General features: G+C 39.2%; 1 protein-coding gene across 4 annotated transcripts in view; it reads right to left on the bottom strand.

The window, feature by feature from the left end:
* LOC132398932 (XK-related protein 7-like) overlaps positions 1-27,222 on the bottom strand; it is a 234,795-nt gene that overhangs the window by 31,214 nt on the left and 176,359 nt on the right. The window lies entirely within an intron of this gene.

Below are 27,222 nucleotides of genomic sequence, written 5' to 3'. Positions count from 1 at the left end.
CCCTTTAGTCTTCATCGGGCTTTGACTTCCAGATTCCGATCCGCCTTGAGGCTTTGATCTTTGGTATCCATCCCTGTACTAGCTGATGATAAGACCCCCAAACTCCAGGCTTGAACTTCTGATGCGCCAACTGACTGGTGCTCCTGTCTTCTGCCTGTACAGACACCCAAACATGGGATACAGCAACGTGGGAAAACTCGACGTCCACAGATATTCTCTATCACCAACGGTATTGGCCTCCGAGCATGGATCTGAGGCCAGGACATCTTTGTCTCCCATCCACCTCACTGGACTTTTTTTTTAACCTATAACTTTCCCGCATCACCCTCCCTAAAACAGTTTCTGACCCCTAACTCCCCTTTTTGTACCCAAAACCTCCTCTATGAACAAGGCAATCATGGACAATACAGAGTGAGGCAGTGTGGACAGAAGTATGAGAAGAAACAGGAGGAAGATTGCATGGGTAAAGGTGCAGCCAGGGATCGGTCAAGCAGATCTATATAAGGAATATTCAACAGAAGTTTCAATCAAAAGAAATTAGACCAGAAAGAAGAATAATGTACCAATGTTGGGAATGGTTATACAATCTATATACCAACATACAACATTGAAAACACGTACAGCCTCATCTATCTATGCAAAAAAAGGGTCTACAAATGCAGAACAAATTTAACTGATTTTGTACAAGATCTAAAGTTGTAATGTTGAGGAATTCAAAGTTCAAAGTTAAGAGTAATTTTATTATCAAAGTACATATATGTCACCATATACTACCCTGAGATTCATTTTCTTTCAGGCTTTAACAATTAATACAAAGAAACACCACAGAGTCAATGTAAAAACTGTGTACAAACAACCAACGTGAAAATATGCAAAAATATTAATAAATAAATAAAAATCGAGAACGTGACTTGGTAGCTTCTGTGTGTCTAGAATTACATCAAAACTGTATTTTTGTACCTATTTAGAATTTAGAACCAAAATATTTGATTCACAAAGTTCATCTTGAAATGTCTGTGTAGCCTTAATCCCATCTTCCAGTATTTAAAACACTGAACTTTACAGTACAGGAACAGAATCTAACTAATCTCACCTGTCTCCACATGAACTCCTTCTCTCTATTCTATATTGCTCTCAAAGTGCCTCTTAAACATTGCTATTGTATCTGCTTCTGCCACCTCCCCTGACAAGGCATTCCAGGTATCCACCTCTCTCTGTGTAAGAAAAACTTGCTGCACAGATCTCCTTTAAATATTCCCCCACTCAACTTCAGCTTAAACCGGTGCCTTCCAGTACTTGATATTTCCACCCTAGAAAAGGGATTGTATCTACACCTCTCATAATTATATACAGTATACTTCTACTAGATTCCTCCTCAGCCTCTGATGCTCAACTAAAACGATCCAAGTTTGGCCAATCTCATCTATTCCACACAATATCCTGGTGAGCAACCTCTACATCCTTTCCAAAGCAGCAACCCTGTATTGTGGCAACCAAAATTGAGCACACTACTCCAAATGAAGCCCAACCAAAGTTTTGCAGAGTTTTGTGTCAAAGTTTTATACCAAAGCTGTAATCTGACTTTTATACTTCACACCCTAATCATTGAAGTATGCCTTATGCCTTCTTTGCAGCCATACCAGAGAGTGTTGCCATCTTTGGGAGTTATTAAATTATACCCCAAGATTTTTTTGTACATCAATGCTGCTGAAGGTCTTTTCTCTACTGTACATCTTCCTCCAGAATTTGATCTCTCAAACTTGTCCGCTTTAAACTCCAATTGATCTATATCTATATCCTGGTATATACTTTCACAACCTTTACTACTCTACCAATTTTTGTACCGTCTGCAAATTTACTAATTTGCTATCCTCCTCCCTGTGCACCCCACCCCGCCCCCCCCCCCCCCCACCACAGCTTTTTATTCTGACGTGTTCCCTTTTCATTTCCAGTCCTGAAAGAAGATTCCTGGTCCGAAACATTCATTTCCATGGATACTACCTGATCTGCTGAGTTCATCCAGTATACTGTGTGGGTTGCTTTGGATTTCCACATCTGTAGTATTTTTTTTCTGTGTTTAAATTTTACTAATCAGGCTACTTACATTTTCTCCTGGTTTATTTATAGTTATCACAAAAAAACAAAAGGTCGAACTGATCCTTGCAGGACACCACAGATCACAGACATCCAGTCAGGGAAATGCCTCCACCATTACCTTCTTCCTTCTACGACCGACACCATTCTGCTGTAACCTTCCCATTGATCATGTTGGTGACTGAATTGATGTACAATCTTGCACTCTGTCAAGTTAGCATCTGTGCTATCCTTGACCCCTGCCCTGGATGTGTGTTATTCATGACTAGTGCTCACCAAATGCTAAATGAAAATGTAGTATCTGGATTGGAAATGATGGGAGAAGAATGGTGGTCAGAAATCCTATCAGACATACCCAACTCTCTGCACATTGCATGACAGAATTTAATCAGAAACTGATTCAAATAAGATAGATTTACTTACTATGCGGTTTTTAGATGACACCACCCATGAGTCCACTGTGCATTTGGACATATAAATGCCTGGATATGCACAGTAGTTCCTGGAATAAAATGCGTATTTGGATGTATCCATTCTGCAAAATTCAGGAGGTTGCTGTATACTGTAGGAATTGCAACCCCACTACATTATCACTGGATCTGGACTCCAGCTGTCCGCTATCTATCATAATAGTCCATTAAGTTGCAGGTGACCACTTGTACCACTTGTCTGGTCCAAACAGACAAGACCCTGCCCAGTAAATGACTCCCTGCTCCTTCTGTAATGGGGATTCACTTTTCCGGGGCCCAAGAGGCACATTACCAACCTTTGCTTTCTAGCACAACAGCACAACCATTCCGAAGGTTTAGAGTTGTTCATGACACAGTTAAACTTTTAATAATTATTTCATGCTCAGCTTCTTGTGGCAAACAAGAACCAGTCTTCATGTAAATTGAAGGTAGTAATCAGCCTGAAGTTAAAAGGATGGCTCTGCAAACTGTATTTCAGAGCAAAGGCTGCTTGTTTAAAGTAGGAGCTGGCTGCTAAGATATGTGGTTTGCAAAGTGAAGTGCCCATGAGAATTCATGAGAATTCTAGTCTACATTTATCTAAACATAAAACAATGGCCCTAGAACAAACTATCATCAAACTACAGCTAAGTTATTTTGCATCACTGTGCATGCAAAGTGTGAACTGTATGTCCACCGTTCACATTTCCTGCACGATTTTGCAAAGCATCTTCATACATGAAGTATGCAATTGCCTGCTGCACATTGCCAGCTTCAAAAGCCTTTCATGCCAAGTGCTTTGATTGCCACTACTTTCTTGCTGTTCCGTAGAATGCAGCTCTTATACAGGATATTGCTGATGAAAAAAGATGCAAGGAAGGACAAGAGTGGCTGATTACATTGTTTTCTTTTGGGAGTGGTATAGGGAAGGGTGGAAAATAAATGCTATCTGCAGTTTGTAACACAGAGGAGGTGTGAATTTAGTGGGAGCTGTAATGAGAGGGGCAGGACATTTCAGATAAACAACCCTGAATGTTTCCAGACCTGCAGTAGTCCACAGCCTCTGCAATGGTTCAGAATATGTCAGCACACTTTAGTTGTCAGGCTTTTCAGTTGTACATTATGTTGTCCTGCTTTGGAGGGGGAAATTGTCCATAAATATTCTGTAATCGACTGATGTCATGGGTGAATGAATTGTAATGTGTGCAAGATGAGAATGTTAAGTCTGCAGCAGTCTTAAATGAGAGAGTATGCATTTGAGAATATAGAAAATTAAGTTTCTGCTCTACCTGATGAAAATTATTGCTCAGCAGGTAAGAGGGTTTGTTAAATATTGCAGGGGCCTTAGGTGCTTCAGCAAAAAAAATTGGCATCTGAAGATGAAGGTGTAAACCTTATAGCTATTCCTGGCAAAGAGCCTTAAGTACCAAGAATACCTTCAGGGAAACTATTAGGAAGTTCCCATCATCTTCCCCATGGGATGAATGCTGAAGGTATTCCTCACATGCAGGACTTCCTGTGGGAGTATATAAACTATGTTCATAGTCTGCAAATCTGGTACAGTATTAAAGTCAGGTGCAAATGATATAAGTAGTACTTTCTAGATACTTTTTACATTTGTTGCAATGGATTTAATTGCCTATGCAGGGCAGATTCTGCCATATCACTAGTATATTTTTAACCACCTGAAAAGACTCACACATGTACTATATGTAATCATGTGTTTAGAATATGATCCTGTGAGAACAAGGCAACTTCCACCAAAATACTAAATGTAACCTTCAGGCTCGCCCAGCTCGTGTTCGTCTAGGGGAAACAGCCTTTGGCCCCACCAAACTGGGAAATCACGTTTGTGTGGATGCTGTGTAATGTATTCCCAGTTACAAACCCATAACACAAAGTACCAGACAGTACACCATATGAAATTAAATGAGTGAACTTTATGAATCTTAATACAGGGTTAGTAATGAAAATTTTAAAAAATGGCCCAGTTCAAGGAAAATTCGTAAGTTCTTGCAGGAGCTCACTCAGTAGTCATTCTTCCACCAAATCAGTGTCCTGAGAGCGTTGCCGACCTTCGGACCCTCAGATCCCAGTCCACTCTGTCCGGTGGTCTACCAGCCCTCCCCACACGCGTCTTCCCTCTTCACCTCTCCTCGACAAAAGACCACAAAAAAGCATCCTTCCAGATACACAAGACAAAGCAACAATCTCCAATTGGCTAACATGCATACCACAGCCCTGGCTACAGAGAAGCCATTACAGTAGCAGTGAATCATTACAGCGCATTATATAAATGACAACTTCCAGATAATTTTTTATTAGTTACTGGTATCCAATCAGAAGCTATTGTTCAAACTGTATTCTTGCAATCTCTCTATAACAGGTATTTAAAGCACTGTGAATTGTTTGATTCAGAATACAACAATGTCATATAAAAAAAACAGAAAATACTGGAAATACTCAGGATATCAGACAGCATCTGTGAAAAGAGAAACAGAATGTTTCAGAATGCTGCCTGGCTTGCTAATTTTATTTCAGCATTTTCTCTTTCAGATTTCTAGCATCTGCAATTTTTTAAAAAAATTCTCACAATAATTTTATAAGCAATTGCTTAACTGTACTTGCAATACATAACAAAGAAACAAACGATTCATCATTTGCCAAACTAATCTTCTCACAATAAATAGCTAGCATTTATATTTGAAAAGTTTTTGCAAACATTGCAAAGAATCCAGAGAAAGAAAAAGGATGAAAGGCATGTTTTTCAAAAATGCATTTCATATCCTTGGAGGAATGTTCATAATATTGTTTTCTATTGTGAGTGAAGAAGAAGGGACATGTAGCTTTGTAGGGTTTCACTATTAAAATGAGATTAGCAACCTAAATGCAAGACCAAATTCCTGAAATTACTTCAGTTAAGCCAGTGACGATAATCAATTTTTTCAGAATTAGAATTAGATTTATTATCACTGACCTATGTCGTGAAACGTGTTGCTTTGTGGCAGCAATATAGTGCAATACATAAAATATATTATAAATTGTAACAAGAAAAGTATATCAAAATTTAAGTAAGTAGTGCATAAGAAGAGCAAAAAATAGTGACGTAGTGTTCATTGTTTAGTCCAAAATCTGATGGTAGAAGGGTAAAAGCCACTTCTAAAACTTTTTGAGTGTGTGTCTTCAGGCTCCTATACTTCCTTGATGATAGCAATGGGAAGAGGGTGATGGGGGTCCTTAATGATGGATGCCGCCTTTATGAGGCATCACTTTTTGAAGATGTCCTTGATCCTGGGGAGGCTAGTGCCCATGCTGAAACTGGCTAAGTTTGCAACCCTCTGCAGCGTTGCTGATCCGGTGCAGTGGTCCCTTCATACCAGATGGTGACGCAACCAATTAGAATGCTTTCCAGGGTACATCAGTCGAAATATGCTTGAGCCTTCCTTGACATAGCAAATCTCCTCAAACTCATGATGTAATATGAGTTGGTGCGCCCACTTTGTAATTGCATCAATATGTTGAGCTCAGGATAGATCTTTAGACATACTGACACTCAGGCAATACATCAATAGGAGATGTTGGAGTGTGCGTAATTAGGCACCTGGGAAGGTCTAATAGAAAGAAGTTAGGTTTAAGTTGAATGGCCAGTATTTGAGTGGGGAGTTCAGCAAGGAGGGGTGGTGGCAGCAGTAGGTAGATTTTTTTAATGTAATTATTCTTTATTTCTTTCACATAGCAGTGGGAATGCTAGGCTTGATAGTGGAAAAATCCCTCTTGTGGGATATGGGAAGGCAGGAAGACCTCTAGTGTCTCTGATGATTACATCTGTAAGAAGTGCATCCAGCTGCTGCTTCTTACAGAACGATGTTCAGGAACTGAAGCTGGAACTGGATGAACTCCATATTATTCGCAAGGCTAAAGGGTTGATCAACAGGGAGGTAGTTACACACAAGATACTAGACACCTAATGGCCTGATCTCACTGAAGGTTTCACCCGGACTGTACATGCTGGCTGTGTGGCAAAAAAAATGTACAACAGCGTCTCTTCCACTGCAGGTGACTGAAGAAGTTCGGCATGAGACCCCAGGTCCTCAAGACTTTCCTGACGGGCACCACTGAGAGCACCCTGACTGACTGTATCACCACCTGGTAAGGGAACTGCACGAACCTTGATTGAGGGGCACTGCAGAGAGCGGTATGGACAGCCCAGTGCATCTGTGGACGTAAACTTCCCTCCATTGAGGACGTTTACAGTGGCAGGTGCATAAAGAAGGCGTGGAAGATCATCAGGGACATCAGTCACCCCAGCCACAAACTGTTTCAGCTGCTTCTGTGTGGCAGCACTAAAGACAGGACAAACAGGCTACGGGACAGTTTCTTTCTACAAGCCATTAGACTTATAAATTCACATGTCTGAACTTTGCAATGGAGTCATAACATGAAGACTTACTCCCTCACGTTGTGGGATGGATGTAAGATTTAAATAAATTCAAATTCGAAGATACCAGCGTGACCATCAGGATGGGGAAAGGGGATAGACAGCCAGTGCAGAGTACCTCAATAACAGGCATACTGCTTTGGGTATTGGTGAAGGGCACAGGGATTGACCTAGTAGAGAAAAGCTCAGCACTCAGGTCTCGACCAGTGAGTCTGGCTCTGCGGCTCAGAAGCCAAGAGGGGAGAAGTGGCGAGCTGCAGTGATAGGGGATTCAATGGTTAGGGAACAAATAGCAGATTCTGTGGATGAGAATGAGACTCCTGGATGTGTGTTGCCACCCAGGTGTCAGGGTTAGGGAGATCTCAGATCGATTAAGTGCAGGGGTTCTCTACCTCTTTTTATGCCATAGACCCCAGGTTGGTAACCCCTGCTTAAGTGGGAGGGGGAACTGCCAGAGATTGGGGTCCATGTTAGTACCAACGACATGGGTAGTAAGGGTAAGGAGGTTGTGCAAAGTGAGTTCAGGCAGTTAGGTGCTAAGTTAAAGGACAGGACATCCAGGGATGTCGTCTCAGGATTGCTACCCATGCCATTTGCTAGTGAGGCCAGAAGTAGGAGGATCATTCAGTTTAACATGTGACTGAGCGGATGGTGCAGGAGAAAGGGCTTCAGATTTTCGGATCATTGTCCTCTCTTCCTGGGAGAGTGGGACCTGTACAGGTGAGAAAGTCTGCACCTAATCTGGAAGGGGACTAATATCCTTGTGTGAAGGCTTGCTGAAACCGCACAAGGGAGGTGGGAGGGGCAGGTAGATTTGTATTTGAGTTGCAGGGGTGTGAATGAGAGCGCTAAAGCAGATAATGATGTGGTTGTGGGGAAAGAAGCTGTTAAGCCTACATACAAAATAGGGAATTGAAAGGTTGAGCATGGCGGAACTAATGTTCTGAGGTGTGTTTATTTCAATATTGTAGGAAAGGCAGACTGGTTTTGGGCATGATTCAGCATGTGGAATGATGACATTGCTTTGGTGAAACTTGATTGCAGGAGGGTTAGGATTGGCACAGTGTTCCTGGGTTCTGTATTTTTAGATGTGATAGAGAGGGAGGAATTAAAGGAAGGGATTAAGGGTACAGACCACAATCTGTGCGGATTGGTGATAACATATCCTCCTTGCTGACAATCAGCACTGGTGCTCCTCAGGGGTGTGTGCTTAGCCCTCGGCTCTACTCTCCATATACACATGACTATGTGGCTAGGCATAGCTCAAGATGCATCTATAAATTTGCCGATGATACAACCATTGTTGGTGGAATCTCAGGTGGTGATGAGAGGGCATACAGGAGTGAGATATGTCAACTAGTGGAGTGGTGCCGCAGCAACAACCTGGCACTCAATGTCAGTACGACGAAAGAGCTGATTGTGGACTTCAGGAAGGGCAAGATGAAGGAACACATTCCATCCAAAGTGGAGACAGTGAGCAGCTTCAAGTGCCGGGGTGTCAAGATCTCTGAGGATCTAATCTGATCCCAACATGTCGATGTAGTTATAAAGAAGGCAGGATAGCAGTTATGCTTTATTAGGAGTTTGAAGAGATTTAGCACATCAACAAATACACTCAAAAACTTCTATAATTGTACTGTGGAGAGCATTCTGACAGGCTGCATCACTGTCTGGTATGGAGGGGCTACTGCACAGGACTGAAAGAAGCTGCAGAAGGTTGAAATCTAGTCAGGTCCATCTTCAGTACTATCCTACAAAGTACTCAGGACATCTTTAGGGAATGGTGTCTCAGAAAGGCAGTGTCCATTATTAAGGACCTTCAGGACCCAGGGCATGTCCTCTTCTCACTGTTACAATCAGGAAGAAGGTACAGAAGCCTGAAGGCACACACTCAGTGATTCAAGAACAGCTTCTTCCGCTCTGCCATCCGATTCCTAAATGGACTTTAAAGCTTTGGACACTACCTCACATTTTTTTTTAATATACAGTAATTCTGTTTTTGCATGTTTTTAAAAATCTATTCAAAATACACAATTGATTTACTTGTTTGTTATTATTATTTTTTATTTTGTTATTATTTTTCTCTTTCTGCTAGATTATGTATTGCATTGAACTGTTGCCACTAAGTTAACAAATTTCACGTCACATGCCAATGATAATAAACCTGATCCTGAGGTGGCATTACAGATCAGAGAAAACGTCACAGAGTGATCAGACAGGTCAGACCGGAGAGCTCTATATGGATTGAACTGAGGAATAAGAAAGGGTAAGCACGTTAATAGGATTATATTATAGTCCACCCAGTTATGGAGAAGGATAGGTCTGATCCTCGGGTTGAGATTCTAACTTTGAGAAAGGCCAAGTTTGATGGTATAAGAAATGATCTGGCAAATGTGGATTGGGACAGGTTGCTTTTTGGCAAAGGTGTGCTTGGTAAAAATGAAATTTTGACAGTACAGAGTTTGTATTTTCCTGTCAGAATAAAAGGCAAGGATGACAGGTTTAAGGAACCTAGGTTTTCGAGAGATATTCAAGCCCTAGTTAAGAAAAAGAAGGAGATGCATGTTTTGGTAGGAAGGAACAAATGAGATACTTGAGTATAAGAAATGTAAGAGAAAACTTAAGAAAGTAATCAGGTTAAAAGAAGTGTCCATTGGTTTGTCATCTACAGTATATCAACAATCTGGATGATTATGTAGTAAAATAGATCAGCAAATTTCCAGAAGACACCTAGGTTGGGTGCTTAATGGACAGTTATGAAGGCTATCAACGCTTGCAGTGGATCTGGACCAGCTGGGAAAATGGGCTGAAAAATGGCAGAGGGTATTTAACGCACTCCGGGAGGACAATCTAAAGTAGGCCTTACATAGTCAGTAGTAGGACCTTGAGGAGTGCGATAGAACAGCAGGAACCGGGAATACAGATACATAATTCCTTGAAAGTGTGTCACACGTAGGTAGGGTTGTAAAGAGAGCTTTCGACACATAAGCCTTCAGGAATCAAAAGATTGACTGCAGGATTAGGGATGTTATGCTGAAGTTGAAGAAGACATTGATGAAGCCTATTTTGGAGTATTGTGTGCAGTTCTGGTCACCTACCTACAAAAGATATCAATTATATTGAAAGAGTGCAGAGAAAATTTACAAGCACGTTGCCAGGACTTGATGCCCTGAGTTAAATGGAAAAATTGAATAGGTTAGGACTTTATTCCCCAGAGTGTAGGAGGATGAGGATAAAGGTATACAAAATAATGAAAGGCATAGAAAGGGTAAATGTGAACTGGCTTTTTCTACTGAGGTTGGGGATGAGACTAGAACTAGAGGTCATAGATTAAGGGTGAAAAGTGAAATGCTTAAGGTGAACATGAGATGGAACTTCTTCATTCAAAGGTTGGTGAGAGTGTGGAATGAGCTGCCAGTGGAAGTGGTGGATTTAGGTTCAATTTCAACATTTAAGAGAAATTTGGATAGGTGCAAGGATGGGAACGATATTGGGGGCTTTGGGACTAAGCAGACTAATAGTTCAGCATGGAGTAGATGGGTCTATTTCTATAGTATGGTGTTCTGTGACACTATGACTCGAGAAACTTGAAAATGCTAACCCTTTCCACTGCTGACCCATCAATACAGAATGGTGTATGCTCCTTCAACTTCCCATTCCTAAAGTCCAACATCTTTTCGATGTTGAGTGCAATGCTGTTGCGATACTGCTCAACCAGCTGACCTATCTCCCTCCTGTATGGCTCCTCGTCACCATCTGAGATTCTGCCGACAACAGTTGTGTCATCAGCAAATTTATAGACGTCATTTGTACTGTGCCTAGCTACACAGTCACTGGTGTTGAGAAAATAGAGCAGCAGGCTGAGCACACATCCTTGAAGTGCACTTTTGTTGAATGTCAGTGAGGAGATGTTATTTCCGATCCTCACTGATTGTGGTCTCCCAATGAGGAAGTCATGGAACCAGTTGCAGTGGGGGGTACAGAGGTACAGATTCTGGAGTCTTTCGATTCCAGAGCCAACATACTGTAGTTGGCTAGGTTTACCCAATGAACTGCTGTTAATAGAACCACTGGCTGCATGTAAACACAGCTTTATACTTGACCAGTATTACACATTCTAATGATCATGTTCCTGTGCTATACACTATACGATTTTGCCAAATTAAGATGTATCATTGATGGTTCAGGAGAATGGCTTACATAGGCAGCAAAGAAATTAGTAAAGGAGCAGCAATTGCTTGAACTACAAGATACATCTGTGCCACAGTAAAACACCCCTTATCTCACAATAATGTCACATACTATACAATCTTCAATTTAACTTCAAAGCTCATGTCTGCATGCATAATAAATCCAAGTCAGCCAATTTAATCAAATTTCAGTTTTTCCAGTGCAATAGACAATATTGGTAAATGGGAAATCTTATCAGTTTCTTTCTTATTCAAGACTGAATAAATGTGAAATATTGTTATTAATTTTATACCATAACTTTGTTCAGTCTTTGTCCAGAACTCAGTTAAATCCATCACCCTATCTACTCCATTCACTGAAGGTTTATGATATTAAAAATAACCAGTCCTCTTTAAGGCCAATTCTATTGTCCAAAGAACCCATCCATTAAAACATTTAACAAGGTCAATTTGAAATAAATAGCAGGCTAAAAAAAAAATGCTGACTTCAACAGTGTTTTTTGAAGGATTGGTTTGTAATAAAACATTTTCCAATCTTCAAAGATCTACTCCAGTTTAGAAAATGTCCCTTTTCATTACTCTTATTGTTCAATATACACATAAAGTTGCTTAATCCTAATCATCTAGTCTCTTCAATTTAAATCATGGCAAAATTTGAATCTATGCTGAACAAAGTTGGCTAGAATGTCATCTAAAAAATCTGGTGCCTTTTTAATCTTTGACAGTAAACTCTTTCCTACAAATTTCAATAGGACCCAAGCAACAAAGCACAATTGACTGATGACTCCACATTATAGTCAGTTTGCTATGAGACTAAGGATGGGTTCTTAAGAGGTAGCGAGAAGAGCTCTCTGTAGACAGAGGAATGGAGCAGGATTGTACAGAAAGATCTGAGTGGGATGCCAGCATTCAACTGTGAAGTGTAGGTGCCGTGCCTACAAGCTTGGTCATAAGACCAGAACGGGATTTGAATTACTGCTTTGACACATGGAGTGCTCAGTGATGGTCACTTGTGAAATTGCTACACCTTATTTTACCCTGAAATTCAATAACAAGAGTGCACAGGTTTAAAGTAAGATGACAGAATTTTAAGGGGATCCGAGGAATAAGTATTTTTGTAAGCACAGAGTGGTTAATTATCTGGAATGCACTGCTGGAACAATTACTGCAAACAGATACCATTACTACATTTGAGAGGCACTTAGACAGATACTTCAATAAGAAGGATATATTTGTAATGTGAGCATACTGAATTAGAGTAGATGGGTAAAAAAGGTTAGCAGAGGAGTTGTGGACTGAAGGGCTGTACAACTTTAGGAGCATTGTACAGGAAGCAAATCACCCAAGGTGCATTTGAATGGGTAAATTAATCTAGGAAATATATGGCTTTGTGCAAAGTACCAAGAAATGGCCATTATATAACTTTGCTCAGTGGAAAGACAATTTTAAGAAAAAAGTTGGAAAAAATGGCATCCTGTGAATTAAGCTTTTAAATCTAGCCTTACAGTTTAGGTGCCAGTTTGTAATAGCCATTAACAGTATAAAATCTTGCTATGAATTTTGAGTATAGTTTTGTACTTTTAAGTAAAGCCTTCATACTTTGTACTTTAGAGCTGGGAACTGACAACTAGCTGACAAGGAAAATAATTGAAACAATATATTTTAATTAAAAAGGGATACATGAAATTCAAAACTCCCCTCAATTATCTTTTTGGCTATTCATGATATTAATTGAAGGACAGAAAATTATGCTGGTGTTCTAACCAGGCTAGTAGCAAAACAAAAATCTATGTCCATCATCAGCAACATGTTGGAGCAAGTGTGCTGAAGCTGACTGTAACAAAAATGTCATTGATGGGAAAATAATAGCAGGAAAGGAGATTGGAATTTGGTCTTAATATCTAACCCCCATCAACAGCTTAAGTCTGTAACACTGTAGAATACCTATTTCTCTAGCAGGTATAGAAGTTCAATATAGTTTAGAGTCTTAGTTGGCTTTTAATCTCCATCCCAAGTATCTCCAACATAGTACTTTATGCACAATAATTAGCTGTTATACATTGTTTCTAGTGTGTAGATGAGTGGTAGAGTCCGGTTGTGGGGTGGGTGGTTGACGTGATGAGAATGTTTTAAGGAACTGTCATGGAAGTAGATTTGCTGCCTCACATCACCGACGACATGAGTTCCAACCTGGCCTTTGATGTTGTTTGCATATTCTCCTTGTGACTGTGAGGGTTAGTGGGGTTAAATGCCCACTGTAGATTAATGTGTAATTGAGTGGATAATCTAGAAGGGGGAGGGGGAAGAGTTAAAATGGGAAGAATATAAAAAGAAGAATTAATGTACGATTAGTGTAAATGAATGGTTGATGTTTGGCACAGAACCAGTGAGCCAAAGGGTCTATTTAAATATTCTGTGTCTCTATGGCACAATGATTTATGAGACACATTTTGCCACATTTGATCAGTCCAAAATGTAAAGATGAAACATCATGTTCCTGGAACTTTTCTTTTCCAAAGAAAGCTAGATATAATTAACTTGTATTATCAAGGCTGTTATATAGTCAAAGGGGAAACCACATCATGCAGAGCCACTTCCACAAACTGAGATGAAAGACCTGACCTGATGGCTTTTTGTTGCTGCTGAAGGTAAATTTTCATTTGTATATGAAATGTTGTTAATGTCACCTCTCTAAATTCTGAATTACCCTAGGTTGGTGGTGGGCCTTCACCTTGAACAACTAATGCTCTTACAGCTATGCTATTCCTAGAATGTATTAGATACTAAAGTGTAGGAATGGTCAATAAGGATTATATTTCTCAGTAAGAAAAGTCTATTAACTTGTGCTTGGCATTTTTGCATCATTAATGCAATTGGTCTTTTCAGGGGTGGAAGAGAGATTTATTTACTTTATTTATTTAGAGATACAGTGCAGAAGTGGCCCTTCCTGCCCACAAACCATGCCACCCAACAACCCAACCATTTAGTCCTGGATGAAACATAGGTCAATGTCTAGGGACCAATTAAACGATTAACTAGTATGTCTTTGGAATGTGGGAGGAAACCACAGCACCCGGAGGAAACCCAAGCATTCACAGGGAAAGGTACAAATTCCTGACAGAGGATGCTGGAATTGAACTCTGAAATCCTCTGCCCTGAGCTGTAATAGCATCACACTAACTGCTACGCTACCGTGGTGTAGCGTGGAGATATGAGTAACCAGGTGCGAATTGACACCTCTCAAATGTAATCATTGTATCTGATTGCATCACTTCTTCTAGAAATCAACATCTCTCTATGCTCAAAATACTTGCATCTCAGATCCACTGTAAAACTCTCTCCTTTAACCTTAAAACGATACTCCTTTGTTTTTGAATAGAAAAAAATTTTTTGCAAAGCTGTCTCAAGAGTGAGCATCACTGAGCACTCCAAGAACAAACAACTTCCTGTAGAATTCATGACAAGAATCTATTTTTATAAAAGAGACACTACAGAGGAGTAAGTCACGAAGAGGAGATAATATAGCATCTTTTCTTTGGTCTAATAGTTCTTTGAATCAAATTGTGAAATGCAAAGTTTTGGAGCCAGCTATATATCTCCTGGAACTCTTACTGATATTTTTCTTCTATTTGATCAAAAAGATAGTTAGTTGTCAAGCAGTTGCTGCACTACTTGGTTGTACCCCCCCCTCCCCACCCCCGGTAAATAAAATGATAATTACCGTATGTATGGACAGGTGCATATAAATATCATTGTCACAATTATACCAGCAGCCAACTGCTATATAACTCAGAATGATAACACTGCCATTCATTTGCTTCCAAAGACGAGGCTGTTACCTCCAAAACAGATTATAGGAACACCTGCCACTTTTACTTGACCCACAAAGAGTGCTGTCATTTCTCTCAACTGGTTGTAATATATGCAGAGAGATAACGCAGAGTGAATTTACACATGAAAACTCTTCATCTGCTGTAACTTTGGCACAAGAGGCCTGGAAATGGTTTCATTTTTTCCTCTGAAGCGATCATTGTAGATAAAACATAGAATTTCACTCGTCCTACTTCCTCTAACATGAAGCGATAAACAAAATAAAAGGATTGAAATGTCACTCTGAAGAAGTTGCAAAGTGATAACAACTTGTGAAGAGCTATTTTCTGCTTTGTTTTCTCATCTTATCCATTTGCAGTGAATTAGTTTCCTTAACTGTGCCACTTTGCACTGTATGTAATTTTGCTTTAAGTTACAAATACACAAACAGCATGAAACAAGGTGTAATGCCTATTACTAGTCTGAGTAACAAGCTCTTGGCTAGCTTGACCTTGGTTTTAGATGATGGAGCTGGAATGTGGAGGAGGCATCTCGAATGAATACCTAAAATGGGTTGGAGTGTCTGATGATAGATTTTAAGTAGCTTCCCTCATATTTTGAACTTTACTTTGTGCCTTTCATTACAATAGGGGCCATCCAAAGCTGATGAAACAATTTCTGATTTCTACTTACAGTTGCGTTTTTGGACAAGATTGCCAATAGATCAGAATCAGATTTAATATCACCTGCATATGTCGTGAATTTTGTCAACTTTACTGTAGCAGTACAATGAAATATATGATAATAAATATAGAGAAAACTCCAGAGTTACATTAAGTATACATACATCTATTAAATAGTTAAGTTAAAAACAAACAAAAAGTAGTGAGGCAGTGTTCATGGGTTCAATGTCCTTTTAGAAACCAGATGGCAGAGGGGAAGAAGCTTTTTCTGAATCACTGAGTGAATGTGCCTTCAGGCTTCTGTACCTCGTTCCCAACAGTAACAGTGTGAAGAGGGAACGTCCAGGGTGGTGGGGATATGTAATGATGGACACTGCCTTCCTAAGGCACCATTCCTTGGAATTGTCTTGGAAAATGTGATAATGAATAGATCATTTTCGAGATGGTTCTCGTCAAGAAACTTAGTTTGGATACAGTATTCAAATACTTTGTTCTGCACATCATACAATGATATCTCTCATAACTGTTCTCGACAGTCAGATGGTAGCTCAAAGAGCTCAAATTTCTCTGAATATCCATCATACCGGAACTTCAGTCTAGAGTTCTGTGCTAAAACCCCTGCAGTGTAAGCAGAACCCATAAACTTTCTCAGAGATAACTATGGCCATGGCTAAGCCCTGATCTTTACACATTTTTGTGCAGCAGTACAAGTATTATTAAAAAAGTCATACTCAGATGAAACAAGGTACAGGCTATCTTTTCCAATGGCAAGTGCTAATCTTTGTAAATTATTTTTGTAATAACTGAGAAAAATCAGGAGGAAGGACCAGCTGAATTCCTCTAGCGTATTATTTGTTGCTCTAGATTCCAGTCTCGTAGTCTCATGTGAGCAGAGAGATATTTTATAAAGAAAAAATTAAAAGACGACAATAACCAAGGATCTTATAAAATGTAGACATAAGAAAAAATACTAATACTCTGCTTAAACAGAACCCTTACTTTTAAAACCCCTGAATAATTGAATTTTATACAGATTTTGAAGAGCTCATACCCCTCCATTTAACATTGCTTCATAAGGTAATGAAGTCTACAAATTTTAGATCTGCCAAAAATTACCCTCTGTATTTTCCTTTTTCTTTGCATGGAGATCATGTCATGAAATATATTTTAAGAATTGCATTATCTGCAGAAAAAACTGCTCAGATACATTACCCTTCAGAGTGTAATGTATACCATTTTCAGATAGGTTAGGGGAAGGAAATGTAGATGGTCAACAGTTGTGTGTGAATGAGGCAGTGAATTGGATTGAAGAGTTGACCTCAGATAAGGCACGCCAGGAGTCAGGAAAGAAATCAGAGATGCTAACTGATGCCTAGGCTTGCAGCACATTTCTTCTGGTCTGCAGCATTAGTATTTACATTTCATTCCACTCTAACATCACCCACTAGAACTTTTATGTGAGTGTTCCATCTTCCAGTAATGGATCGGAGCTGGCAGAGGTGAAAAGAATCACAGTTTCAATACACTTTCTATCTTTGCTAATATGGCACTGTGTTATTTAAGTGGTGGTATGAGGTGTGATGGAGAATGCTATTCTTTTTAAACAAGTCAGATTTATACTCATTAGCTACTGTACCGTGTAAAATATTACACATGATTTTAAATTAATTTTTCTGCAGGAACAAGCCAGATTGTCCATGGGACTTCACTGTTGATCTTTTTCCTGGATGTTAACACCAACTCCAAGCAGATGAGAAGAGCATTTGCTGGGGCAGCACCTTTGTTGTTCCACCGGGAACGATAGGGAAGTTATGCCTCTATGGCCCATGCTCTTCCTTCTAATTATGTACACAAGTGTGGAAGAAGACTTCAAATATAGGGTTAAAGGAGCTGTGTGTTGGTTTAGTTCTGTCACCATGTGGACTTCCTGTGCTTTCTAATTAAGAATATTGTACTATGCACTCATACTCCTTAGAATGATAACACAGCTGCACAAATGATATGAGCGTAGACAGATGAGTCATAAACAGTGAAAAAAACCATTATGAACTAACTCCTTTGTCCTGCTAAGGTCACACACACATGTCTGCTACTAGATATAAAGACAGGCTTTTTCCTTGTACCTCAGAGTTCCATGTATGTGGACTCTCCACGATATCAAGCTAAGATAAAAAGATTCGCCACTTGAAGCCTGGTTTTGAGCTTTATTTTAAAAATTCCCTGACAATAAGTGAGCATGCCATTCCTCTGGTCATAATTGATAAGGACAGAGTACCAAAGCACTTCAAGAAATCTGAAGCGATTAAAGTGCTAACATGGATATGCAAAGACTAAATCAAATCTAATGAACAAAAACTGATCTCTGTGTTGAGCTTAAGTAGCAAACAAGGGAATGCCCATGTGTCACAGCATGGTAGTTAGTGAGCTTTGCAAGTAACAGCACAAATTGAAATATGTAGGATGAAGGACTGCAGGAAGTGCCAAGTTAGTAAATACAAGGGGTGGTTAATAAGTTTGTGGCCTAAGATAGAAGGAGTTAATTTTAGAAAACCTAGCGCATTTATTTTTCCTACATTTACACACTTAGTCCAGCGGTCGTGGAGTATACGGATCCCTTCTTTGTTGAAGTTGGTGTCTTGGACCTCCAGAAGTGGTGGACAGCATGGGATGATTGATAAGTTCATGGCCTAAGGTAGAAGGAGATGAGTTACTAACTTCAAGCTTTCTGCATTTTCACTCAAAGAGTTGAACTGCACGTGCACGTAATGAGAGCTGTATACCTCATCTCCTTCTACCTCAGACCACAAAATTATCAATAACCCCTGCTGTGGACCTCCTGGAGGTCCAAGATGCTCTCGTTACATGCACGTACAGTTCAACTCTGAGTAATAATGCAGAAAGTTTGAAGTTAATAACTCATCTCCTTCTACCTTAGGCGACAAACTTATCAATCACCCCTCGTATATACGCCTAGTGGTGTCGCAAGGAGTACATGCAGGATTCTCAACTATTCATTTTCTTTATTTAACAAGTTATTCAAGGGAGCCACTTATTCACATGACTTATTAATAACCTTTTATGTCATATGTAAAAAGACATAAAAGTACAGGATTATAAAATTGTACATAAAGTGAGCAAAGTAATGGTAGATATATTTCAATATGGGCAATCAACATTTGTATGTCATGAAGATTTAAGGGTCTTTACAGTCCAGTGAAATATAAAAAATGCATGAAAAAAACAGCCAGAATATAAAGAACGTTTCACAAACAAGAGAAAATCTGCAAATGCTGGAGATCCAAGCGAAACACGTAAAATGCCAGAGAGAATCTTTTCCATAGATGCTGCCTGTTTGCTAAGTTCCTTCAGCAATTTGTGTGTGTTATAAAGAAGGTTTTTTTTTCACTTTTTTATTTGTAAGAGTGCAGTGGACTGTTAGTCTTTTACTTAGACCACAAGTCAGATTATAAAGTGAAATTATCTACATTCCTTGATTTAGAAAATCCAAAGGGGGTGTTCTAACTGACATTTCCTGGACTTTGAAAATGAACCAGTACATATTGAAAATGAAGGTGTGAACTTTTTCTCACTTTGCACAAATGAGGAAGAAGCAGAAATGCTCTTTCATTCAAAATGGAAGCATAGAGTCATTCTGTCATTAATAAATTCAGGTGCAAGGAAAATTAGTCACAATGGCAAGATCAATACATTTGTCCTCAATGAAATCAAAGGAGTCGAATGAAATTAACGTGCAGAAAAGGTCTGATATCACTCAGTAACAGTAAAGGCACCAGGTGCTGAATGGACTGCTCTCATCTCTCACTCAACAGCTCTTCATAAACTACTCCCTCACGTCCATAATGCTTGCCTGGCTGTTGAAATTCCAACATTGCAATATTTCAAGAAGTACTTAATTGAGTGCAAGCCTTCTCGAATGTTCTCCTGAAGTACATGAAGCCATTTCATCACAGTTGTCAGCTGTCACTTTCCAGCAGTTATGGACAGAAAGCAGATGAATGATATGCAAATAAAGCCCAGGGTTAAAATCTCTGGATTCACACATTAATGAGGTCTGGAGGATTTGTTGCCAGCTTGGTGCCTGCCTGCTTAATTTCCAAGTGCCGGTGCTGAAATTCTGCTTAGCATTTTATTCCATTACCCATGAATTTATAATATCATGCATCTCTATTTAAGTAAGAAATTACCTAATATTTACAATGACTAACATTATATTCAAGATGGGTAAAAAGAGTTGTCATTCAAAATTTAAGATGAGGCTATTTACAGATAAAGTAAATCTGTCTTGAGATTTCTGTTTAAAATGAAAATGTTAATTCTGATTATTACTATAAAATATGACTAATATCAATAGCATCATGGGAATATAGCAGCTTTTCACCAGATTTAAAAAAAAATTCTGACGGGAAAATTATCCACGTGCATATGATTTCGAAATAGGCAAATCTTGAAAGCTGAGTGGAACAAGACAACCAAACAAAAAAAGAATTTACAGCATATTATACCAAGTGACAATAGTCCTACATCTATGCTGGGTAATTTCAATTATAGGCTTAAAGCTGCAAAATTATTTTTAGATTTTTGCACTTGAGAAAGTTCACAGATGATTCTACTATCAAGCATGCTGAAGAAAATTTAATGTATAGTATTAAGGAAGCAATTTGCAGCAGATGGTTAACTGGCACATCAAGAAGAACTTGTGAAGTGTTCATAATTCTGTTTGATGTCTGCTGTGCACTGGAGTGAAGATGATAGCACATTTATTCAAAGCATTGTCAAATTTAGAAACAGAAATGTACGTCAATACAAATGTATTTGGCAGTATGTTACAGTCTTTCCAATTGCTCTCTTTAAATGTAAATATAACTGCATTTGCAGTGTTGTCAACAATAATAATTAACATTTATTAGGGCATTTTCGGAGAGGAAGTTGTCCCAGGACATTTCATTGAGGCATCGTCAGACAAAAACTAACACCAACCCAAAGGACACAACAATGTGTACACAAAAATCTAGTCAAAGAGACATGTTTTGGTAGGGTAATTAAAGGCCAAAGTGTAAATAGAAAAAAGTACTGTTCACATTTTATTACTGTTCTCAGAGAGCTGAAAATTTGATCCCAAGGTACCATATGTTGTTGCAACAATTCTTCTGTTCGTCTTGCTGCACTATTAGCCAATGCAATAATCAATTTGTAGAGCCTAATTGCCAGAAGTCATTCCTGCCAATAGCCAGAGAAATGGTCAGGGTATTATGCAGGAGGCCCAGAATTTGAGCAGTGAACAAATAGCTGAAATGATGGGCAAAAGGAAAAGGTGCAATTAAAAAATGGACAAGGATTTTTGATCTACTTTCACTTTCATACTGGTTTATGCTAGCATGGCATTTTATGGAATGTGATACTAAGTTTCTGCAAAAGCAGAATAATTTGAAAGAAATTGAGCAATTGTATTGAACTAGTTTTTCCAAGGTCATACAGACCTCAAGGAACCCTTTTACAATGCATGAAATTCCATCAAAGGTTGCAAGAATGGACACTAATAATGGGTACAGTTATTAATCACAAAATTGTCCACTGATTGATTGTAACCTAATACACACACAATTGAGTGGCAGTTAGTATTATTCCTGGACAAGTCTCTTCCTGCATAAGGGAGCAATTTGTGTGCAGTTTTTAAATTGATTCTATTGCATTTATTTGTTCTACTGTAAATGGCTGCAAGAATATGAATTTCAGGGTAGAATATATTGGCACACAGGGATTTGAATAATAAATTTATTTTGAACTTTAACTGTAATTTTTTAAGTCCAAAACATAAAACTAATTCAAATTCATCAATCCAGATCAAATAAATCAAGGCTGAGATATGCAGATGTTTCCAATGAGTGGACAGTCGCAAGGCTGTGGGTCCAGGCAGCGTCCCAGGGCGAGTACTCAGGATGTGTGCAGCACAACTGGCAGGTGTGTTTACTGACATTTTAAATCTCTCCCTCTCCCAGTGTAGAGTGCCCTCCTGCTTCAAATTATCCACCATTGTCCCTGTACCAAAAAAGAGCAAGACAACATGCTTGAACGACTGGCATCCTGTCGCACTCACCTCAATAATAAGCAAATGCTTTGAGAGGCTGGTCAAGGACTACACCTGCAGCTTGCTACCACCCACACTGGACCCCCTATAATTCACCTACTGACACAACTGATCGACAGATGATGCAATAGCCACTGCTCTATATACTGTCCTTACACATCTGGAGAAGAAGGATGCTTATGTGAGAATGCTGTTCTTGGACTTCATTCATCATTCAACACCATAATTCCATCCAGGCTCGACAGGAAGCTCAGAGACCTCGGCCTTGACCCTGCTTGTGCAGCTGGATCCTGGACTTCCTGTCAGATCGCTGGCAGGTGGTAAGGGTGGGCTCCCTCACCTCTGCCCCTCTGACTCTCAACACAGGACCCCTCAGGGGCTGTACTAAGTCCCCTCCTTTACTCCCTGTATATCCATGACTGTGTTGCCTCCCACAGCTCCAATCTGCTAATTAAATTTGCCAATGACTCTGCATTGATTGGCCTAATCTCAAACAATAACGAGGTGGCTTACAGGGAAGAAGTCATCTTTCTGACACAGTGGTGTCAAGAAAATAACCTCTCCCTCAATGTCACAAAAACAAAGGAGGTGGTTGTGGATTACAGGAGGAATGGAGACAGGCTAACCCCTATTGACATCAATGGATCTGGGGTTGAGAGGGTAAACAGCTTCAAGTTCCTCGGCATCCACATCACTGAGGACCTCATCTGGTCTGTACACACCAGCGTGTGGTGAAAAGGGCATAACAGCGACTCTTTCACCTCAGACGGCTGAGGAAGTTTGGTATGAGCCCCCAAATCCTTTCTACAGGGGTACAATTGAGAGCATCCTGACTGGCTACATCACTGCCTGGTATGGGAACTGTACCTCCCTTAATCACAGGATTCTGCAGAGAGTGGTGCGGACAGCCCAGCACATCTGTAGTTGTGAACTTCCCATGATTCAGGACATTTACAGAGACAGGTGTGAAAAAAGGGTGTAAAGGATCTTTGAATCAAAGGGTCTGAATCATCCCAACCACAATCTATTCCAGCTGCTACCATCCGGGAAATGGTACTTCAACATAAAAGCCAGGAGCAACAGGCTCCGGGACAGCTTCTTCCACCAGGCCATCAGACTGATGAACTCACGCTGATTTGAGTGTATTTCTATGTTATATTGGCTGTTCTATTTATTATAAATTGCTATGATTGCACATTTAGACAGAGACGTAGTGAAGATTTATACTCCTCATACATGTGAAGGATGTAAGAAATAAAGTCATTTCAATTCATTAAAAACAAAGAGGTAGAAATAAATGTATGTAATCTAGTTTCATTTATACTTCGCTTATGATGTGGTGGGGCAATAATGTATGCCATTTATATGCTTTCACATATAACCCAAAATGAATTATGTAACCAACAAAGAATGTCTAATCCAACAATACATTCACAATATTACTCAAATAATACTGAAATATTAAATACACAACTCTCCTCCCTGCTTAATATTGAATGCAGCACTACAGAAAGACACAGAGACAGAGAGGAAGAGAGGGAGAGAGAGAGAGAAAAAGAAAATGAGTGAGAGAGATACAGATACACACACGTACGCACATTCCAGCCATTTTGGGTAAGCTTGTAAACCTGAGACATTATGGGCTTTTTTTCCCAGTTTCCCTTTGAATCACCTCTGCCGCAATATGGAGATTTTCGATCTGCATTTGGGAGAATACGTCCAGAAGAGTAATCTCTTTTGTAAATTTTCAGGTTATTTCCTTTTCCAAGGATAAACTGGACAATCCATCAGCATTTCTATGATTAGTCATCTTCTTGAATTTGATCTTGTCCTCCAGGAAACAGAGACCATCTCTGCATTAGTGATGCTGCTGAAAGCAGATCATCCTTCTGCGGGCTGAAAATGGACACCAGACGTTGATGATCAGTAATGAGGGTAAACTCTTTCCCATGCAAGTACTGGTTGAAATATTTTCTTCCCCAAACCAGACTCAAGTCCTCTTTGTCAATTTGTGCATATTTTTCTCTGCAGCAGTAAGGGAACGATGCAAAAGCTATAGGGCATTTGCTTCCATCACTCAGAAGATGAGACAGGACTCAACCTATATCATAAGGCAAGAAAAGCTTCACTAGACCATGTGGATCATAATGTGTGAGAACGGTGTCTGATGTCATCATTTCCTTTGCCTTTTTGAAAGCCACCTTGTATTGCTTTGTCCATTCAGTTTCTTCCTGATCTGTAGTAACAAGTTCAAGGGTGGAGCACAGTAGTTGGATTTGGCAGGGACCTGTTACAATAACTGATAAATCTTAAAAAAACTGAAACTGTGACACATTCTTTGGCCTTGGGGCATTGACTGCTGCTTGAATTTTCTCAGCACACTTGTCTAATCCTTGTTCATCAATGGTGTGACCACAGTAAGTGAGCTTGGTTTAAAGAATTCACATTTGTCGCATCATGCTCTGAGTCCATAATCTTCTAATCTTTTTAACACTGACTTGAGATTTTAGAACTGTTTCTTGTCATCCTGACTGGTAACAATCATGTTATCCAGCTAACACTGAGTGGCTGGGGATCCTGGCAGCACCTGGCCCATAGCTTTCTGCCAGAATGCAGGTGTTGATGCAGCTCCAAAAATCTTTACAGCGATAAAGGCGTTTGTCAGTGTTCCTGGTGAGAAACACTTTGGACTCTTCCATCTCCATCTGTAGGTAGGCCTCAGCTAAATCCACTTTGCTGAATTACTTTCCTCCAGAAAGGTTTGCAAAGGTATCTTCTAACCTGAGCAGAGGGTATTGAATTACTTTCAGTACTGGATTGATGGTGACCTTAAAATCACCACAGGTCCTGACAGACCCATTTTTCTTGGCTACTGGGACTACTGGTGTTGCCCAAGGGTGTCACTCAGACTTGGAAAGAATTCCTTCAGCCTCCATGCAATGTAACTCACTTAGTTGTATCTCGCTGTTACAGAAGTCAACTCACATTCTTTTTAAAACTTAATCAATGCCACTGTTATGTTTTTGTAATTCTAAAACAATTAAAAAATATGGGGAGACCAGCGCGAATCTGTACTCTTCATTTTTACTTTTAGTGAGGTGTACACTTATGATGTAGTGGTGTAATGACATATGCCATTCATTACATATAACCCATAATGAATTACATAAACAGCAAAGAATGCCTACTCAAACAATATATTTACAATAGTACTCAAATATTACTGAAATATTAAATACACTACACTACCTCTATATCAAAAGCAGAATGTCCTCGATATACTCTACCGATACTAATTTTAAGGCCCATAATTAAAATTACTAATGATATAATAAGTCAGAAATGTAGGTATGAACAGATTATTGTTGCAAAATAAGTTCTGTATTAACATTAAGATCAGGTTTACAACACTAACTCATCTGAAATATAGTAGCAATAAATTATTGCTTTAAGATGCATTGTCAGTTTTAAAGTGTTCCATTTTCATTAGAATCATGAAAGTATAGCTCACAGAATGAGAGTTTTTGACCTGTGCTGGTTCTACAAGCTGTCCAAACAATCCCCCTCCCAAGCTCTTGATATCACCTCTTGCGTTTCTTTTAAGTATTCTGTGGATTTCTGTATCCATCATCCTTTCGGTAAGCTCCTGAAACTGCACATATTATGGTTGGCAAGCAAGTCCTTCTCTTTTGGCATTAATTATTTACCTTAAGTTTAGTTAGTCAGCCGTCAGCAGGCTGTTTGGCTCAACTTGTCCAAGCCAAGTAAGTTTGCATCTAAGTTTGTCCCATTTTCCTACAGTTGGCCCAAATTCCTTTAAACCTTTCCTATCCACATACCTGTCCACGCACCTTTTAAATGTTTTTCATGTACTTGCCTCATCCACTTCCTCTGACCACCCTTGGGTGAAAACGTAGCCCTTCAAGATTTCCACATAACACAGATTATTAGCACAATTGTACTTTCCGTCTTCACCAGGGAAGTAGTTGTATTTTCAGACTTGCACCTTTGGTTAGCAGGGCTCAGTGCCAGTAGTGCCCATTTGAAAAATTCACCTTGTACTTTTTTTTAAATCTACAGTTAATCTTAGAATTACATTTGCTAACTGCTGTACAAGATTGACAAAACTCAAACCTGTAAATTGCTAATCAACTATAATAATACCAGCAAATCTAACTGTTTCAAGGTATGTATGGTTACTTAAGTACAAAACCTTCAGTTTGGTCTTGGATTGAACCATTAAACAGATTTCTCTCTGAAGCAACTATAATTTTGAGATTAGTTTTTTTTTAAATTTCAATTAATAGTGCATTGCAGAGATGATTTTTTGCTTTGCATAAATGAAAGTGCTTGAATGATACACTTTTGCACACCCTGTCATTTTGTGCTGAAGCAAACAATTTTGTGTCTTTTTGTGTCTGGATACACCGAGCAACATCTCAGCAATCACTAACTAATCCATTAGGACAAGAGCACGGAGTGCATGTTAATGACGCACAAGAGGATATTTAATGGTTCTCTGTCCTCTACACAGCAAAATTGGTGGATGTCAAATCCAATAAATCTATTAGCCTTTTCACACCTTTCAGCTAGTCCATCAGCCCCCAACTTTAAATGCACATTTCCACTTAGCTTGTGTTGCTTTTGTAGCTTTATAGATTTTACATTTATAATGGGCAGAATTCAGCATGCTCTATGATTATGCTGGTGTTATATTTTTAACACAATTAATGAGAATATGGATGACTTGTTCCATTCCTTGTCAGTCAGTATTTCATGAGGGACTGGAGCAAGACTAACAGTAGTGAATCCTCCAAGCCCATTTTATTTAATGAAACTGGAAGACACTGCAAACTCAGCCTCTGTAAAGGTTTGAAAGCTTCTCAACAACTAGTCATAAATGACTGAGAAATACTCATGAAAATTAATTTTCAGTAAAAATTCAAAATCTCTACTTATCACAAGATACCATTTCCTAAAAAGTTGAGAGAATGAAACTCAAATTTCCTGATTTTAATTATCATCATAAAAGGACATGCAGCTTTTAAAAGAATTGTGCTTGGGATCTTGATATGGAGAAATTATCAAACATGTATGTATGTACACACACAAATCAAATCATATAATTGCACAGGAAGTTGCATATTAATAATTCATTTTACATCCTCAGGATGTAAAAGAGTTCCATGGCTAGGGGATCCTTTAAGCCAAGACACAGTAAGTGAACAGGACCTGTGTCAACAAAATTGTGGTCAAGTTCCTATTAAAAAAAAAATCACTTAAAAATTTTATGTTTTCACTTATAGTAAATATAGTAGATTTAGAGACTTGAGATACTATTGATGCTAAAGCAACAAAGTGCTAGAGGAACTCAGTAGGTTCAAGCAGCATCTGTTGAGGGTATGCTGACATTGCAGGTCAAGGATATGCAGTTAGAGATGCTTAAAAATCA

Source organism: Hypanus sabinus, chromosome 9 (assembly GCF_030144855.1).
Source record: "Hypanus sabinus isolate sHypSab1 chromosome 9, sHypSab1.hap1, whole genome shotgun sequence".
NCBI lineage: Eukaryota > Metazoa > Chordata > Chondrichthyes > Myliobatiformes > Dasyatidae > Hypanus > Hypanus sabinus.
The sequence above is the reverse complement of the archived record's forward strand: the minus strand, read 5'-3'. Positions and strand labels throughout refer to the sequence as shown.